Source organism: Microtus oregoni, unplaced genomic scaffold (genome assembly GCF_018167655.1).
Source record: "Microtus oregoni isolate MIOR12 unplaced genomic scaffold, Mior012 000019F_ref0000042, whole genome shotgun sequence".
NCBI classification, from domain to species: Eukaryota; Metazoa; Chordata; class Mammalia; order Rodentia; family Cricetidae; genus Microtus; species Microtus oregoni.
The window spans coordinates 1,977,340-1,996,370 of record NW_024543078.1 but is presented as its reverse complement, the minus strand read 5'-3'; the positions used below and the strand labels follow the sequence as shown (position 1 = coordinate 1,996,370).

Sequence of the window (19,031 nt, the reverse complement as noted above, 5' to 3'; positions counted from 1 at the left end):
TGTCAGTTTTTTGGTCTTCTGGAAATGAGTTAGAGGTGCTTATTTTCTGATTAGTCAGCATCTACTCAGGATGGAAGATTCCAGTCTCCAGGGAACTGATATAAAACAGCATAGTGTAGAGGCTTCTTCATTTTTCATTCCGATTGATGCAAATTTGAAGTTGAAAAGTTAAAATAGTTTAATAAAAATTGTCCTACATTGTCACAATTTACAATTTTTTCTCAACATAAACTATGTTTTCTAATGTTAGTAAATTATTAACAATTTCATAAATATCTCAAGATCATAAAGTTTCTCTTATATGGAGAGGAGATATGAAGGTCTCTAAAAACAGAGATTTAAATAACTCACATGTCACATTATTTACTACGGAAACTTTTCTCTCCAGTATGAAGTTTTTCAAGTATTCTTAGAAGTGAGAGGCAGATAGAGACTTTGCCATGTTAACTACACACATAATATTCTCACCTATATGAATGATCTGATCTTGTCGAAGACTTGAAAGGTTTTTCTCCTGCATGAGTGATCTGATGTTTTCAAAAATTGAACCCTATCAAAAGTATTCCTCAAATAAATAAACGTCAATGAATTCTCTGGTGTTCTCTAAAACTCGTGTCACGTGCAAAAGATTTCTCACATACACTACATTTGTAAGGTTTCTCTCTTGTATGTATTTTCTGGTGTTTTTTAAGATTTGAGGTACGTGCAAAAGATTTCTCACATACATTACATTTGTAAGGTTTCTCTCCTGTATGAATTATCTGATGGTTTTTAAGAGTTATGACACGTGCAAAAGATTTCTCACATTCATTGCATTTGTAAGGTTTCTCTCTTGAATGAACAGCCTTATGATTTGTAACATATGAAACCCGTGCAAAGGATTTATCACATTTATTACATTTGTAAGGTTTTTCTCCTGTATGAGTTCTCTGGTGTCCTCTAAGACAAAAGGCACGCGTGAAGGATTTCCCACAGTCAGTACATTTGAAAGGTTTCTCTGCCTTATGAGTTTTCTGATGTACTCGGAGACCGTTCGGACCTGTATAGGATTTTCCGCACTTAGTACATTTGAAAGGTTTCTCTCCTGTATGAGCTCTCTGGTGTATTCTAAGACGATCAGGACGTATAAAGTATTTCTCACAATGACTACATTTGAAACGTTTCTCTTCTGTATGAATTCTCTGATGTGTCACAAATTGGTCTTTCTGGAAAAAGCACTTATCACATTTACTACACTTGTATGGTACCTGTCTACTATTGGTTTTATTATTGTTTTTAGCCTGATATAAGAGATAAAAGCACTTTCCGTTGGCCATTTTGACAGTCTCACTCAGTTTAAGTCTCTCGGATATTCACTCAGTGGTAGATGATGTCCTGTAATCCTCGATTCACGATGTTTATGTATTTCCCCAATATGTGATATTTCTCTGAAAATGAGAACGAAAAAATATGACCTATGGGTATTGAAGCATATTTAGATGTTTAAAAACTGATGTCTCCTTAAGTTCTATGAGATAAATTACCTAGGAATTCTTGAAAACAGCTCTCTGCAGAGGCTATTTGTCTTCCACGACTGTTACATGCGATCTTAGTAGGAACCTGTCATCTAACACTGAGGAACGGTAGTAAGTTTTTCATTTTTATGTCAACTGAAAATCTTGTAGAAGTTGGGAAAAATAGAAGATTGAGCAATAATGAATCATGACCAAAAAAAACCTCTCTATAGCATAATTTATAGAATATGTGAACATTTTAAAATTTCCTTACTGTGTTTTAGAGAGGCCCACAGCTTATAGATTTGTTCTTCTAATAAAACATTATGCAAATCCAGGCTGGCCAAGAAATTAACAATCTTCTAATCTTATCCTCCTCAGTCCTAAGATTAAAGTCATGCTGTCCTCTGCTTCCAGAACTAAATATAGAGAATACACCTCAAAAATACATAAATGAAATGAACAAAAGCAAGAAAAAGGTTCATCAGAAACATTTTTGTCTATGTAAAATCTCTACATTTCTTAAAATTCAGAAATAAGTAAAGATTAAACTGATATTAGTATCAATCCATTCCAATTAAAGTACAGTATAATACAACTTCTTGCTCTGAATGTTCAACATTCATTGAAATTTGAAGTTCTCATTAAATGCTGTGTAAGAGGACTACACAGGTCATTTCATTTCATAAATAGTATTGGTTGCCTTTTCAGAGAACAAAGAACAAACAAAAGTGCTATGGACAAAACATAAAAAAAATGTTTATTACCAGAATTTCCCTCATTTCTAATAGTCTCTAGATGGGTTACAAAGCAGATAAACACTGTGGATGAAACAGATATTCCTCAAGAAGAGAATTATTAACAATAAAACTAGATTGATGTAATTGCCGAGCATCATATCACTGCACATATCCCTGCAATAGTGCTCCAGAAATTCTGATTACTTCAGGGAGACATGCACATCCACATCCCTGAATGTTCTCAGACCCTATAATGGCAAATTATCCATTTACCACGTGCTGCTGGAAAAATAATGCTTTCCTAAGGAAATAGATTGTTTTTGGATGTAAAAGATCTATGCATACCCTTTTTATTCTACTTCCAGTTCTCCTTGTTATTTGTTGCCTTGAATGAAATGGCCCTCAAAATGAATAGCACTATTAGGTGGTGTGATGTTGTTAGAGTAGTTCTGGCCTTGTCAGCGGAACTGTCTTAACACTGGGTGGCTTTTAGGCTTCCTATGATCAGGTTATGCACAGTGTGGTAGACCGTTCACTTCCTGTTTCCTGCAGGTCAAGATGTAGAAGTCACAACTCCCTCTCCAGCACCAAGCATGCCTGAATGCTACCATTTATTCTACCATGAAGATAATGGATTAAAACACTGAAATTGTAATCTAGCTTCAGTTGAGAGTTTTTTTCCTTTATAAAAGTTCTAGTGGTCATGGTGTGTCTTCACAGAATTTGAAAAGTTAACTAAGATGGCACTTATTACCGGGAATGGCAGTATTGTGATAGACTGGACCATGCTTTTAGTTTAGAGGAACACGGACTTTGTTTCTCTGGGTTAGCAAAGAAGTGGAATGCTTTAAGCAGTTTAATGGGTCATAAAAGGAAGAGCATTGGACAACAGTGGTGCTGAGGGTGCCTTGAATTGTGGGAGCCTGGCTCAAGTGGTATGATAGATGAACACATTTAATATTTTGACTAGAAATAATTCTTGTCCACACTCTGAAGCTGTCCAAGTGAAGCCGGGGTTTCCTTCCAAATCCCAAGAGCTGGAGCTGACAGAAACACGGAATCTCTGTGAAGGGGTGAAGAGAACCTGGCCTAGAGAGAGAAGGGTCTTGCAGTCAACCAAGCTGAAAGGAGTTGGAGATCTGAGGAGCTTTGAAATTAGACATGGAAATGCAGAATTGAGTTTGCTGAGCCCTTTTACAGTAAGCTTTGGCCATATTTTTCCTCACTATGCTCCCTTCCCTATTTATTTGAATGGTAATGTATATTCTTTACATATGCTGAAATATGTGATCGGCTTTTTGATTTTCATTTTACAGGGCATTATATTTTGAGGTTCAAGACTATTTGAACCTCAAAAGAAACTCTACAACTTTAGTACTTTAAATAAACTTGCAGCTATTGTAGACTTTGAAATTTTTGAAATTGGACTGAATGATTTTTTGCATTATGATATTGCTACAAGCCTTCAGGAGTGATGGAGTGCAATGTGGTTGTTTAAAATAAAATTATTCCCAAAGAGAATGGCACTTTAGAAGATCTTTTCCCCTTCAGGAATATATAGGAACTGTGTATCAAAATATTTCTTGGATAACCATTTATTTGGGAATCTCTTTGAAAATTGCAGTTTTTAAGTCTGTGAAAAATACAAATGGATTATTAGGGAAGAAAAAACTTGTAAGAAATAAATACTTTAGATGACATTACCAGAGGCAGAGAATTAAAATCTTGAATAGTTTCAATATAAAAACTATCTTCAATGGAATTTTGATGGTCCACTGACCTGGGGCACATTTACTGAAGAGATAGTCGTTCTCTCTGATGGTTCTTCTCTAAGTCTCTGCTGCAGGAACAAGGACCAGATCCTGTTGACATTTCACATCAAGATGTCAAAAGCTCAAACCTAAAATTATTAAAAATTATGGACAATGCCAAAACACATGATAACACAATACCACGATAATATCAGAGATCCTGTCAAAATTTATTCAGAAGAAACAAGAGTAATTTTAAATGGTTGGTTGCAAGAAAATAACAAACACATCATTGTACCCTAATCATTTAAAGAAAATTATACAATAACACTCTTCATTCAGTCAAGAAGCACTGCAGAACATAATTAGAATAAAAGTATACTTAGAAATTTCAGAATAGAATTTTCCATGGAAACAAAGGAAATAGGATTAAATGTGGAATAGTTGAATAGACAGGAGCCGGAGTAATTAACCATACCCAAAGCATAAAACAAGAAAAACCCAACTAGAGGGAAGAAAAATACTGATGGTAATTGATCCAATCATAATATAGTTTAAAAAAATAAAAAAAAAACCCAACACTTATACCAAATAGAGCCCAATGAAAAGAAAATCTCAGTAATGAATACAAATGTATGAGACACAGTTCAACAAGATTTTATGAACTCCTGAAGGATCTAAGAAGAAATGTCACACAGGTCAACAGAGTAAAGTATGGGTGTGTGTGTGTGTGTGTGTGTGTGTGTGTGTGTGAGAGAGAGAGAGAGAGAGAGAGAGAGAGAAAGAGAGAGAGAACTAGTCTAACATAAGAGAACACAGACAAAAATGCAGTATTAGAGGGAATATACTGAAGAAACATTCAGGTCTTATTTATTTTAGAGCAATAAATGTGACCTAGAGAAATGTGAATTATATAAGATAAATGAGATACTGGTAGGACAGGAAGACATCCAACTTCCTTGTAATGATGCTGTGATCAAAGACTTTACCACAGTCACTGTGGGAATCTCTCAGAATTCAGAAGGGAGTTAAGTGATGCTAAGTGAAGTGTAGTTAAGTGAAAACTACAAAACACACAATATCACTAGTTTTTCTACATATCAATAATGGCTATTTTAATAAAGAATTAGTAAAATACCACATTCAGGGTGCTTCAAAATTATCCAGGAATAAACGTAATAAATGAACCAAATGTCATCTAGAAAATGATGACTGAACCATTTCTCCAACTACTAAAAAATATGTGGTTTAAAATACTCAACGTCCTTAGTAATGAAATTACAATGTCAAAACCAAAGTTTAGTGATCCTCGGCAGACATAATTAAATTATGGTGATACTTATGGTTGAAATGCCCTCATTGCCAACACTCCAGAGTCAGAAGACAGGGATTTCATTGATTGCATGACACCCTTGACCATTTAGTCAGTTACAGGCTAGCTAGATCTACATAGTGAGGTCCTGCCAATAAAATACATTGAACGAACACCAAGGATCCTATGCTTCATCTACAACCACTGGAGCCAGGGCCCCACCTGTACCTGGAAGAGGGGAGGGTCTATGCTCTTGACTGGAAAGCCATGCTGTCAGGGCCCTAATACCCCTTCCCCTGGGGCCTCATCTCATGTCCCTCCCCTACCCACTGAAGACCCTGAACCGTGGCAGCAACCTCCCACACCCCCAAACATCCCCCACTGCATAAGTGGCCACTGGATTCAGGGTGCCACCTGCAGTGAAGGAGGTGAGGACTTGGGACCCCAGCTTGACAGACCTGCATTCCATGTCATAGCCCCCACCAGGGGAACAACCCCATGCATCTCCTACACTTAGCAAAGTGCCAAAGTCTGACCATCCCCAATATCCCAACCATCACAAGCAAAATTAGTGATCACTTGTGCTGTAGCCCTACCAGCACCTGGAGGAACAGTGACCCCCTAAGCCACAGGCCCCTCCAGCTTTGATTAGAGGAAGAGATGAGTAGACAAGACCGTAAGAATACATTCGACAACATAAAGAGCAATACGGACCACTAGAAACTAGTGGTTCTGCAACAGTAAGACTGCAAATGAAGGCAAGAAAGATAAACCCTAAAAACAAATTTATGAAGATAGAAGCCCTAATAGAGGCAATGAAAAATTTCCTTATAGAAGTAGAAGAAACAAAAAATGGAAGGAATCAATAAACTTCTTAAAGAAAGCCAAGAAAAAAAACCAATCAAATAGGTGAAGCAAATGGTTCAATACTCAAAAGAGGCAATAAAGAAAACACAAATCAAGGGAATTCTAAAAATAGAAAAATTGGGTAAATGAACAGAAACTACAGACACAAGAATAAAATAGATATGAGAGAATCTCAGGTGCTAAAGATACAATAAAGGAAATAGAGTCATTGATCAAAGAAAACATTAAAGCCAAAAAATACTTAACATAGAATATTCAGGAAAACTGGGACACCATGAAAAGTACAAGTCTAAACATAATAATGATTGAAGAAGAGAAGAATTCCAGCTCAAAGGCACAGAAAACATACTCAACAAAATCATAGAAGAAAGTTTTTCCAACCTAAAGGACATGCCTATGAAATTACAAGATACTTATGGAACATCAAATAGACTGGACAAAAAACAATCCCCTCCACATAATAATTAAAATGCTAAACATACAGAATAAAGAAAGAATATTAAGAGCCTCCAAAAAAAAAAAGCCAAGTAACATATAAAGGGAGATCTATCATTTTTATACCTCACTTCCCAATGGAAACTCTGACTACCAAAATGTCCTGGGCACATGTATAGCAGACACTAAAAGACCACAGACACAAATCCAGACTACTATACCCAACAAGCATAAAATCACCATAGATGGGGAAAAACACACAATCATAAAAGATGAAAAAAAAAGAAATTTCATGAAAATCAAACAGATTTCAACAACATTGATCCACAAATCCATCCCTACAGAATGTACTGAAAGGAAAACCCCAACCCAAAGAAGCTAGCTGAACAAAAACACAGGCAAAAGATATTCTCATATCAGTAAATCCCAAAGAAGGGACACACACACACTATATCACCACCAACAAAAACCAACAATCACTGGTCATTTATATCTCTTAATATTAGAGGTCTCGGCCGGGTGGTGGTGACGCACGCCTTTAATCCCAGCACTCGGGAGGCAGAGGCAGGTGGATCTCTGTGAGTTTGAGGCTAGCCTGTTCTACAAGAGCTAGTTCCAGGACAGGCTCCAAAGCTACAGAGAAACCCTGTCTCAGAAAAACTAAAAAAAAAAAAAAAAAAAAATTAGAGGTCTCAATTCACCTATAAAAAAATATAAGCTAAAAGAATGGAAACAAATACAGGATTCAACCTTCTGCTGCATAAAGAAATACCCTCAACTTCAAAGACAGACATTACGTTAGAGTAATGGAGTTGAGAAAAGACTTTCCAATTTTTTTTTTAAAGATTTATTTATTTACTGTGTATACATTGTTCTGCCTGCACACCAGGAGAGGGCAACAGTTCCTCATTACAGATGGTTGTGAGCTACCATGAGGTCGCTGGGAATTGAACTCAGGACCTCTGGAGGACTAGCCAGTGCTCTTAATCTCTGAGCCACCTTTCCAGCCCACTTTCCAATCTTTTAAATGGACACAAGAAATGATCTGGTGTAGCTATCTTAATATCTAACAAAACATATTTCAAAGTAACCGTTATCAAAAGAAATGAAGGAAGAAGAATTCATCAGGATAAAGTTTCAATTCTCAACATTTATGCCTCAAATACAAGGACACCCACATTTGTAAAAGGAAGAATACAAAATCTTAGAGAGAACAGATCAAACCCCACACATAAGAGTGGGAGATTTCATCACCCCACTTTCAGCAACAGATAGGTAGGTCTGCCATACAGAAACTTAGCAGAAAAATAAGGGAAATAACAGATGTTATGAATCAAATACTTTACATACATACATACATACATACAAACAAACAACATACACGCACACATGTACACACACACACAACTAAAACCACGAAAGAATACACCTTCTTCTCAACACCTTGTGAACCTTTCTCTAAAGTTGACCCCATGCTCAGTAACAAGGCAAACAAGGCAAACCTCAACATACACAAAAATGCCATAACCCCCTGTATCTTATCTGATCACCTTGGCTTAAAGTTGGAAATCAATAGCAACACTAATTGCAGAAAGCACACAAGCTTATGAAAATCGTACAATGCTCAACTAAATCACCACTAGGTCAAGGAAGAAACAAAGAACTTAAAGACTTCCTAGTATTCACCAAAAATGAATGCACAAAATACACAAACTTATGGGGACTAGGAAAAGCACACTGAGTGGAAAGTTCATAACACTAAGTGCGTAATAGAAAACCTAGAGAAATCCCACACTCGCAAATTAAAGCATAGCTGAAAGTTCTGGAACAAAATGAAGCAATTTCACCCAGGAGGACAGAAAAAAAATCAAGTATAGGGCTAGAAACAATAAGATGGAAACAAAGAAAATAATACAAAGAATCAATGAGACATAAAGTTGGTTCTTCAAGAAAATCAACAAGATAGAAAAACCTTTTCCCAAAAGGCAGAGAATATCAAATCAACAACATCAGACATGAAAAGAGGGATATAACAATGGACACTAAGGAAATCCAGAGAATCATTATTTCATAATTAAAAAACCTGTATTCCAAAAAAAAATTGGAAAAGATAAAATAGGCAATATTTTGATAGTTACCACATACTAAAAGTAATCAAGATCAGATAAACAATTTAAATAGACCTATAACCCACGAGGAAGTAGAAGCAGTCATCAAAAGTTTCCCAACCAAAAAAAGACCAGATCCCTATGGTTTCAGCACAGAACTCTACCAGGATTTCAAAGAAGAACTAATACCAATACTCCTCAAACTGTTCCACACAATAGAAACAGATGAACACTGCCAAACTCTTTTTATGAGGCTAAAGCTACCTGATACCCAAATCACACAAAGATGTAACTAAGAAAGAGAATTAAAGGCCAATCTCCCTCATGAACATTGGTGTGAAAATACTCAATAAATTACTAGAAAACTGAATCCAAGAACACATCAAAAAATCAACTACCATGATCAAGTAGGTTTCAGTCCTGAGATGCAGGAATGGTTCAACATATAAAAGATCTGTCAATGTGATCCACCATATAAACATACTGAACACACACACACACACATACACACACACACACACACACACACACAGCCCATGATCATCTCATTAGATGCTTAAAAAGCCGTCAACAAAATCCAACACCCCTTGTTGATAAAGATCTTGGAGCGCTGAGGAATACAAGGAACATATCCAAACATAATAAGGCAATATAAAGCAAGCCAACAGTCAATATCAAATTAAATAGATAGAAACTCAAAGTGATTCCACTAAAATCAGGAACAAGACTAGGCTGTCCACTCTCTCCACAGCTATTCCATATAGAACTCGAAGTTGTCGCCATAGCATTAAAGCAACAAAGGAGATCAGGGGGATATAAATTGGAAAGGAAGAAATCAAACTTTCTCTATTTGCAGATGATATGATAATATACGTTTTACATAAATAACCCCAGAATTTCTACCAGGGAAATCCTACAACTGGAAAAAAACCTTAGCAATGTAGCAGGATACAAAATTAACTCAAAACAATCAGTAACCCTCCTAAACACAAATCATAATCGGGCTGAGAGAGAAATCAGAGAAACATCACTTTTTACAACAGCCACAAATGACATAAAATATCTTGGGGTAACTCAAACAAAGCAAGTGATTAAATCATGTAAGAAAGAAATTGGGGAAGATATCATCAAATGGAAAGATCCCTCATATTCATGGATATGTAATATCAACATAATAAAAGTGGCAATCTTACCAAAATTAATCTACAGATTCATTGTGATCACATGAAAATCCCAGCGTAATTCTTCACAGACCACAAAAGAAAAATACTCAACTTAATATAGAAAAACATAAAACCCAGGAGAGACAAAACAATCCTGCATAATAAAGAAACATTGGTAGGCATCACAATCCCTGACTTCAAGCTCTATTATCGTTATAATAATGAAAACAGCTTGGTATTGGCATAAAAACAGACAGTTGGACCAATAATATGTATCAAACCTAAAACCCTGATATTAGTCCAAATATCTATGAACACCTGATTTTTGACAAAGAAGCCAAAATTATACACTGGAAAAAAAAACATACCATCATCAAATGGTGTTGACATAACTGGCTGCTGACATGTAGAAAAATGCAAATAGATCTATATCTATCCCCATGCACGAAACTCAAGTCTCAAACCTCAACATGAATCCAGCAACACTGAACACGAGTGAAGAGAAAGTGGGTGGTAGTATTGAATGCACAGGCACAGGAGACCACTTCCTAAATGTAACACCAGTAGCACAGACAATGAGAGAAACATTAATAAATGGGACCTCCTAAAACTGAGAAACTTCTGTAAGAAAAAGAACATGGTCAAGAAGATAAAACAGCACCCAAAACAATGGGAAAAGATCTTTGAACAACCCCACATCTAACAGGCTGATCTCCAAAATATACGAAGAACTCAAGAAACTAGATATCAAAATAATCCAATTAAAAATGGGGTGTAAATCTAAACTGAGAATTCTTAGCAGAGGAATCTCAAACGGCTGAAACACACTTAAGGAAATGCCCAAAATCCTTAGGGAAATGGAAATTAAAAAAAAAAAACACTGAAATACCAACTTATACCTGTGAGAATGGCTAAGATAATAAACACTGATGACAGATTATTCTGGATAGGATGTGGAGTAAGTTGAACACTCCACCATTGGGGGTGGGAGGGTAAATTTGTAGAGTCACTTGGAAATCAGTATAGGAGGTTTCTCTTGAAATAAGGATCAATCTACATGAAGACATGGCAATACTCAAAGAATGTTCAATCATACCACAAGGACATTTGCTCAACTATGTTCACAGCAGCTATTGGTAGTAGCCACAACCTGGAGTCAACCTAGACGCCCCTCAACCGAAGAATGGATAAAGAAAATGTGGTACGTTAACCAAATAGAGAATTACTCAGTGGTAACAGTGACATCTTGAAGTTTCCAGGCAAATGAATAGAACTAGAAATTAACATTCTGAGTGAGGCAACCTATAGAGGATTTCAATAAAGTAGTCCCATACTATCTCAGAATGAAATATAATAAAGGATTCTTTCTTTAGGGGTGGACTGACAGACCAACAGTCCTCTGTGTGAGCAGGGAACAGAAACCAAACCCAGCAGTCAAGAGAAGAACTGCACATTTCGACATCTGCGTATTATTGTACCCAAGACAACACCCAAGGTGGTCCAGCGACTCAAAGGCCATCCACTGAGGGAGTTCCTACAGCACCTCTCCCTTTTGTCTGAGAGAGTTTCAAACCCAAGACAAAAGTACATACAACAAGAACAGACATATAGTATAAAAATTAGAATTACAACCACAATAAACAATATCAAGCAAGAAACATGCTAAATGTTTCGATAATTATCTTATCCTAAGGAGTCTAAGTCTTGGATTAGAAAGGGCTTGGCAAAGTCATGAGAGGAAAGTCTTCAACCCCATCGAAGACCTGAGAAGGGAAATAATAATACTTGAACAGGAAGTGCAAACAAGCAGCTTCCAAAATGTGCAAGAGATGACAGAGACAATGGCTGCCTGGAAAAATCAATAAAAGTCTCATTTGCAACATTCAAGCAACCAACTTTGGCTAAGGCCTTGAGTAACTGACAGACCATTTTCAGAGGCAGGAAATTTTTCAAAACTGTCTTAACCTATCTTGGCAAGGCTTGGCACTTTTTTCTTACATCCTGCTTCACCAGTCTAGAAACCATGCATTTTGTCAGTAGTCAGGGCAAGGGCAGTCCTTTGCCCAAAGGCTAGTTTTGTCAAGAAGGAAACAAGCTTCAAGTGGAGTATCTTCAGTGCCCAACACTTTCCCGGGAATAGATCTGCGCTGCCTGAGAGGCCCCCTGAGAAACATAGGCCTCTTTTCTGTTGCAGGAAGCGAAGTCATTCCTAGGCCTTTTTCCCCTTTGAATCTCAATGTCTTTTGCTAGGACTGAGGCTCACAGGAGGTTTCATGGGGACTAGCAGAGGGTAGGGTAGAGAAGTGTGGGATTGAGGAGTTCTAAGAGGAACACCAAGACAGTTTAAAAGTGGGGGTGGCTGGAGGTCTGTGGTAGAGGGCTTGTTCGACCTGTGTCATCCCTAAGCTCTATCTGTAGGAGTGTAAGAAGCACAAAAACAAAGAAAGCAACAAAATACTAAGAAAACCTTTTCTAATCTAGACATAACTTATGTGTAACATTGTATACAATATTTTGTTTTTAGACTTAAAAACGGCTTTTTCTCTTTTGTTTCATTAAGACAGGGTTTTACTCTGCAGCTGTGGCTGTCTTGGAATTCACTAGGTACTACAGGCTGGCTTTGAGTACGCTGAAATACTGACCTTTCCCTTTCAATTGAATGGGCCACCACGGCCAGTTTTTTAAATTATTTTTAAATTGTCTATAAATGTGTGTGGGTGTGTGCACGTGAGTGGAAGTGTCCACAGATGGCACTGATGCCCCTGGCACGTTAGGAACCGGCAGTTGTGAGCTGCTTGCTGTGGACGTTAGGCGCTGAACTAGGGGGTTCTGCAAGAGCAATACGCACTATAGATTACTCAGACAAATCTGCCAGCCATGTTTACAGTTCTTATTTGTGGAACCAAACGGGGTGCGAGTGTGAGGACCTGCGCTCACGTTTACGCAAAAGAAAAGTACTATTCCAGTATTTAGGGGTTGGAATTGCTTACCATATGTCATGAAGCCCTGAGTCTGATATAGGGCACCTAATAATTCAAGTACGGTAGTGCACCCCTATAATCCCAGAATTTTGGGGTATTAATAGGAAGATCAGAAGTTCAAGGTCATTCTTGGCTACACAGTTAGTTTGTGGCCATCCTGGCATATAGGAAAACTATTCTCAAAACAGAAAGGAAAAAAATAAGTATATTACAGGCACCATCACTGTACTCCTGGCTATCAGCATCCCAAAAGGTTACCAGGCCTAGAGTGTTTCCCAGTCTCAGTGGTCTCGGCTGAGCCATTTCCTGTTTCCTACAGCCTGACAAGGAAAGCTGCTGCCATGAGTCTTTGCTGCATTGTCTTTCTTCCTCTGGTTTCGCTATGCAATGTGGGAGAGTTCTGGTCTTTGAGTATCACACCTGGTTCATCATCTTCATGTTTGTTTTTGATTACTCTAATACTTTACCAGTCTCTAACAGGTACTTAGGGTCCAAGTGAGGGAATTTCATGATATCAGGTAGTATTTAATTAAGAAACAAAGGTGTGCCCCAGAGTATAATGAGAGATGACTATTTGGGAGCTCTTTAGTCTCCAAGCCCAGGCAAGCATGTGGCTGAGACACCCCTGCTCTTCTGCTCTTATCCCTCTACCTAGACAGAAATCAGCAGGCTGCACTCCTAAGGTTAGCCACCGGGTTTATTACATTATTTGGCACTTTCTCCTTCTGAGACTGACTATGGGGGGCCAACTATGAAAGGCCTGCAAACAAAAGTCCCTTTTGGTTCACCTAATTAATATGTTCAATTAAAATGTATTTCCACATCCTCACCAATTATAACACAGACCACCCTCAGTTTTTCTTCTTACAGCTGCTAAGTCATTTGCAGATGTTTTCCTGCCTCAGTTAGAAGGAAGTCACTTTGACAGCGGTGGTGGGGTATGCCTTTAATCCCAGAACTCTGGAGGGAGAGCCAGGGTCAGGACAGGCTCCAAAGTTACACAGACAAACCATGTCTCAAAAAACAAACAAACAAACAAAAAAAAAAAAAAACAAAGACAGAAACCAGTTCCTTTAAAGGTTTCTTCTATGCTTAAAAGGATCTTTGTGAAAACAGTGTTTGGATATGGTTTGAGCCTAATCCAAGGTCCAGGTCTAGGAAGAAGCCCCTACTGTGTGGGATGGGTGGGAAGAATGGGGCTTTTGTCCAGAAAGGGGTTGCAGCACCCCCTGCTAGGGCCACAGAGAAAAACTGGCTTGGAGCCAAGACAACCAGAATGTTGCCTAGAAATAGAAAAGCTATTTTTTCTGCTCATTTCTTTTTAATGAGACAAGATGTACCTCAGAATAATCTTAAACTTTTCTTATTTCCCTCACCTCTTAAGTGCTGAATTGCAGACTTGTACCACCATGTTCTGGAAACAGGTATCAAATCCAGGGTTCTCGCATGCTAGGCAACCACTCTGTTAACTGAGCTACATCCCCGCCTGTCTTTCTTATTTCAAGACTGGCAAGCTTTGTGTCTCTCCTTTACATTCAGAGCTACATCCCCTCCCCCACAAATGCTGTTTTCAGACCCTGCAATGAACTGTGCCAAACTGGCCAGCACCATCTCTCCATCCTGGCCATGCATCCACATTCCTGGCAGAAAAAGGCTGGATGGAGTCCCGGTTCTCCTTACCTTGGCACCAGGCCCTGCCACGACACTGGTGGAAGAAATCCCAGCAGTGTTGGCGTTGCCCCTTCCTCCACAGGCCCCCAGAGCAAAGCTTCCAGCTCCCACAGGCAGGTTCCTGGGGCTCCCTTGATGTTAGGGGGCGGGAAGATAGTCCTTCAAGGCAGAGGAATCTGAGGGAGGGGCCAGAGCGGTGACTCCCAGTTAAAATGGAGGTCCTGGGGCATTTTGGAGAGTTTTCCAGTCACCCTAACAGAGCTGGGATTTTGTGGCAGATTGTCCTCCACTACCCCAGTCTGTCCTACCGTCACGGTAAAGCATTTGGAGGCCTGCCCCTAGCTATACTGGAGGCTCGGTCTCAGGAGCCTCACCTTGATTATCTGCTATCCCAAAGGTTCCCAGCATCTAGACACCCCAAGAGGTAAAGAGAAAGGAAAGTCTCCTACTGCTCAAGGCTGTCTGAGGTGCAAGCCTTAGGTTAGCCTCCTGGCCTGAACAGATCAGCGTTTCCTGTCCAGGTTCTCGAACCCAATGGCTGGAGTGACCTATACTGTACATAAATAATTTTGCCGTCCACTTCTAGTTGTACCTTGGGAGTCTCACGTGTCTTATCCAGGGCGGTCTGCTCTGCACACAACACAGTAGGCCTAGCAAGGCTGGACCTGTTCCCTGTCCTGCATTCCTTTCCTAAGGTTTCAGGGAGGGGTCCAGGAGTTTGCAGGGACAAGTTTCAAGATCTTCCCTGAACTCCAGGGGGAGAAAGAGGAGAAACGGAGAAAGGGCAGGAAAAGAACGATTCTTAGGTTTCTTTTCTCAAGAACTCAAGATTGTTGTAGAAGCTTCTAGTCCCCACAGCAGTAACTAGGTATTGTTGATCGCCGCCACCCCTTGTGTTTCCTTCCCAAGCATGCTCTGCAGTTTGAGAGCTGCAGAAACCATTTTCCCTGTGCGGGGAGGGGTTGGGGCAGCTATGTAGGTCTTCACAGTGGGCAGTCCTGGTGCAGTTTCAACACATTGGCCTCTGCACGTGCTTAAGGCCCAGGTGAAGGAATTTCACGACATCAAATAGCATTTAATCAAGAGATACAGATGTGTCCTTCACTATAATGAGAGAGGATTATCTGGGAGCCTTTAGTCTCCAAGCTGCAATCTGCTGGTGGGGGCAGAATGCCTCGGCTGTGGGCTCCCCAGTGATTTCTGTCTACCTGACTAAAATATGATGGGATGGCGGCTTCAATCCTGAGATCTGATGATGTTCACTCTTATTCCCTTCTCTATGCCTGTTCTCCATGTCTCCATTCCTTGTCGTCTTTTTCACGGCGACATAATCCAGGTGCCTTCAAAATCCCTCTCATTAAAAACACACTCTTTCCTCTCCACAGTTCCCTGTGCTTTCCCATGGCCTAATTCCTAGGGGAGGACAGAAGGCTGGCCCCGGGTCTAGGAGTTGAATATGACCCTAGTGTGGACACGGGTATAAGGGGGTGGAGGGAGACAAGCCCAGTCAAGCCCATGGCTGGGACACCCCTGCCCTTCTGCCCTTATCCCTCCACCAAGACAGAAATCAGCAGGCTGCACTCCTAAGGCTAGCCACCAGGTTTATTACATTATTTGGCACTTCCTCTTCCCGAGACTGACTACTGGGAGCCAACTATCTAAAGTCCTGCAGTCAAAAGTCCCCTTTGGTTCACTTATTTAACATGTTCAATTAAAATGCATTTCCACATCCTCACCCATTATAACAGACATTTTTTTTCTTAAAATATTACAACTGCTAAGTCATTTACAGATTTTTTTTTTTTCCTAGGTCAGAAAACAGTCACTTTGCAGCCAACAGTCCTACATACCTGTAATCGCAGCGCTCCGTGGGCACTTTGGCTCTTCCTGAGTTTGAAGCCAGCCTGAGCTACACTGTTAGTGCCAGAACAGGCTCAAAAGCTACAGAGAGAAAAAAGAAAGAAACTAGTCACTTCTCTTCCCCGATTAAAAAAGGATCTGTTTGTGAAGTGCCTCATCCAGGTGCGGAAGGAAAACCCCACTGTGCAGGATGGGTGGGAAGAACGGGGCTTTTGTCTAGAGAAGGGTTGCAGCACCCCCTGCTAGGGCCACAGAGAAAAGACTGGCTTGGAGCTAAGACACCCAGAATGTTGCCCAAATATAGAAAGATTTTTTTTTTCAGCTCATTTCTTTTTAATGAGACAAGATGTACCTCAGAATGATCTTAAACTTTTCTTATTTCCCTCACCTCTTAAGTGCTGAATTGCAGACTTGTACCACCATGTTCTGGAAACAGGTATCAAATCCAGGGTTCTCGCATGCTAGGCAACCACTCTGTTAACTGAGCTACATCCCCGCCTGTCTTTCTTATTTCAAGACTGGCAAGCTTTGTGTCTCTCCTTTACATTCAGAGCTACATCCCCTCCCCCACAAATGCTGTTTTCAGACCCTGCAATGAACTGTGCCAAACTGGCCAGCACCATCTCTCGATCCTGGCCATGCGTCCACATTCCTGGCACAAAAAGGCTGGATGGAGTCCCGGTTCTCCTTACCTTGGCACCAGGCCCTGCCACGACACTGGTGGAAGAAATCCCAGCAGTGTTGGCGTTGCCCCTTCCTCCACAGGCCCCCAGAGCAAAGCTTCCAGCTCCCACAGGCAGGTTCCTGGGACTCCCCTGATGTTAGGGGGCGGGAAGATAGTCAACCAGATGCCACTCCTTCTTCCTTCAAGGCAGAGGAATCTGAGGGAGGGGCCAGAGCGGTGATTCCAAAATGGAGGTCCTGAGACATTTCCGAGAGCTCTCCACAGTCTTCCCCAACACAGGTAGGATTTTGTGGGAGAGTCTGTCCACCACTACCCCATTCTTTCCTAAAGTCAAGGTAAAGCACTGGAAGCCTGCCCCTAGCTATGCTGGAGGCTCCTTCCCAAGAGCCTCCCCCATGATGTTATCAGTTGCCACAAAGGCTCCCAGCATCCAGGCACCCCAGGAGGTGAAGAGGCAGGAAGGTCTCCAGCAGCTTAAGGCTGTCTGAGGTGCAAGCCCGAGGCTAGCCTCTTGGCCTGAAGAGATCAGCCGCTCAAACCGTGGGAAAGTCAGGCTTTTCAGCCCAGGTTCCAGGTCCTACTGGTTGGAGCTGCCTATACCGCACATACAGATTTGTGGTAAACACTTCTAGATATAGCTCCGTGTCTGAAGCAAGGGCGGTCTGCCCTGCACATGATACAACATGACCTAGCAAGGCCGTACCTGTCCCCTTTCCAGGACGCCTTTCCAAGGCATTTGGTTTGGGGGAGGAGTCCAGAAGTTTTTCAGGGACACTTGAACCCACTTTACTTTCAGTTTCTAGATCTCCAAGGAGAGAAAGAAAAATGGAGAAAGGGCAGAAAGAGGAAGATTCTTAGTTTCCTCTTCTCCCAGAGCTCAGATTATTGCGGAAGCTTTTGTGGGAAAGAGTCCAGTGTCGCCTCCTCCCCTTGTGGTTCCTTCCCAAGCATGCTCTGCAGATTGTCTGACAGCTGCAGTAACCATTTCTCCTGTGCTGGGGCCTTCATAAGTTACCATGACAGTCCTGGGAAAGTTTTAATCACGTTGGCTCTTTGTCCTGATGTAATTGCTCCCGGAGGATCTTCAGTCCTGTGCTCTGGGGTCTTTTCCCCTACTGGGTGGCACTGTACAACTCTTTCATCAGTTTATCTCCTTGGTTAACAGCACAAAGAAATGGCTGATGTTTCTCTTAGTTTTTGCTTTGTGCAAAAGATGAAAAAGGTTAACAATCGTCATTTTACAAATGTCTATTCTCATTGCTTTGGACTTACAGCACTGTTAACTTTGCCTCTGAATATGGTCACGTAATTGAAACAGGTGAACTTTAATATCTCACAGTATGCAGCCATTGTGTCCGTGATAATATATGAATGATTGTTTCATTCATATATGCCACGGGAAGCGGTGGGGAACTCTGCATTTCATTCAGAAATCCCTCACCTCATGCTCCTCATCCACAGCACTTCTATTCCAACAAGGAAAATTTCCTACAGGAGTTCATATTGGAGCATTCTGCTGTATTCTTTTCTTTTATTGTTTTTAATTGAGCTATACATTTCTCTCCTCTCTCCACTCCCCCTCTTTTCCATTCCTCTCCCTTCTGTGCTCTCCTGGGACCCCACGCTCCCATTTACTCAGGAGATCTTGTCTTTTTCACCTTCTTATTAGATCTTTTCTGTGGTTTAGTTTCTCTGGGGTTGTGGCCTATAGGCTGGGATTCCTTTGCTTCATGTCTAAAAGTCATGTATGAGTGAATACATATTTATATTGGTTTTTCTGGGTCTTGGTTGCCTCTTGGCTTTTGTAGATTCTTCCATTTGCCTGAAATTTTCAAGATATTATTATTTTTACATCTGTGTAAATCCATTCTTCAGTTTAGGGGCACCAAGGTTGTTTCCAGATTCTGGTTATGACAAATAATGTTGCTGTGAATATAGTTGAGCACATGTCTGGGCTGTATGATT

General features: G+C 40.3%; 1 pseudogene; it reads right to left on the bottom strand.

Annotated features, from left to right (window-relative positions):
* Positions 1 to 642: 642 nt before the first annotated feature.
* The window catches only part of LOC121459556, a 99,168-nt pseudogene continuing 80,779 nt past the window's right edge, over positions 643 to 19,031 (bottom strand).